General features: G+C 41.3%; 1 protein-coding gene across 1 annotated transcript in view; it reads left to right on the top strand.

The window, feature by feature from the left end:
- LOC101341140 (uncharacterized) overlaps positions 1-1,721 on the top strand; it is a gene marked incomplete at its 5' end in the record, with an annotated part of 300,061 nt that overhangs the window by 63,424 nt on the left and 234,916 nt on the right. The gene's annotated exons all lie outside the window — the stretch shown is intronic.

The raw sequence follows: 1,721 nt of genomic DNA on the forward strand, positions 1-1,721 counted from the left end.
CTCATCCAATCCATTAGCAAGACTTTATGGCATAGTCAAGTGATTCACCCTACAGCTTGCCCTATGAGCTATTTACTCCATGGTGAGTTTACTCATCTAAATCATCAGCTACCTTCTCAATCTCTCCATTAAAAAAACAAACAAACAAAAAGACAGTTACCGTTAAGAGGATTCAAACTCATGGTGACCCCATGTGCGTCAGAGTAGAACTGTGCTCCATAGGGTTTTTAAAGGCTGATTTTTTCAGAAGTAGATCTCCAGATCTTTCTTCCAAGGTGCCTCTGGGTGAACTTGAACTTCCAACATTTCAGTTAGCAACTGAGTACATTAACTGTTACCACCCTGTCTGTATCACTCACAGAACTAAGTGAGACTATGGGGCACGCTGTGAGTTACCTTACTTTCGCCTGTCCACATCCCATCTCCAACCTGCTCTCTGCCATGGAGACTGAGATGTAAGGACACTGCCAATAGGGCTTCCGTGTTTTCAGGCTGTTGATTGTTTTCCTTCAATGTGGAGTCTTGGCAAGGGATAAAAAGAAGGCAAAAGAGAGATCAGGCAGGTTAGCAGTTCCTCCTTCCCTCTGAGGTTAAGGTTGTATTGAGCTGGCTATCTTCCTCCACCAGGGACACTCTTTTTACTCAAGGTGGACAACTCTACATGACTCTCTTCTTCCAAGGTCTGGTGACCATGCTATCTCCTCATCCTTTCAGGCCTAGGGGTAGAAACATCCTCCCCTACAGTACCCCCAAACCTACAGCTTTGTAGCAATGTCTTATAAACAAATCTTCCTCCTCAAATCCTCTAATTTTGAGAGTGCATCTGTTTTTATTGGGACTGATATAGGGACTACACTTGGGCTTCTTTGTGGTCAACCATGACAAAGTACCAGTCTTACTTTTGACACAGTAACATCACACCCACCATGTTGGTGCATGGGGTATTGTGCAACAAGATCTCTTCTCTGAGTTTTAACTGGAGGCCTGGCATAACCCCTCTGTTCTTTGTTTTATTCTCAAACTATCTCCCACTCCTTCTACAATGCCTGAAGGATTTCTGACTTGGAGAGGAAGGGCTGGGGTGAGGAGAGGCCATGACACATGAACATTTGACTGCTTGCTTTCTTTACTTTTACCTCTTTCTCCATCTCACTGTCCATTGGACCTTTGCACATCCTGTTCTTTTTACCTGAAACAATCAATTTCTCCCACTTTTTGCATGGTTGAACTGTTCTCATCCTTCAGGTCTCATTTTAAATGTTACTGTCTTCCCTGACCACTCGACCCCACAATCTTGCTTCCTAAAACTATTCTGTATATTATCCCTCAGATTATTTCCTTCACTGCACTTAACATACTTGCGATTGTTTTATTCATTTCTCAAGTTTATTCGTTTTATTTTTTATATATACTAGAAAGAAAACTTTGAAATGTTAGGTAGGATTTTCATATATTAATGTGTCCGTAGCTTCTAACACAGTGACTAGCATAAAGAAAACCCACAGAAAATATTTATGAATGAGAGACTGAATGAAGTACTGTATGTAGAATGGTATAAGAGTTAATAAATGTAGGTTAGTATTGCTGTATCTTAGAAGTGAGGATGGCGAGACTTCAGCTTGCTTACTTTGGACATGTCATCAGGAGAGACCAATCACTAGAAAAGGGCATCCTGTTTGGTGAAGGAAAATCTTCAACGAAATGGATTGACACAATAGCCA

This window comes from Trichechus manatus, unplaced genomic scaffold (genome assembly GCF_000243295.1).
Source record: "Trichechus manatus latirostris isolate Lorelei unplaced genomic scaffold, TriManLat1.0 scaffold00329, whole genome shotgun sequence".
Lineage (NCBI taxonomy): Eukaryota > Metazoa > Chordata > Mammalia > Sirenia > Trichechidae > Trichechus > Trichechus manatus.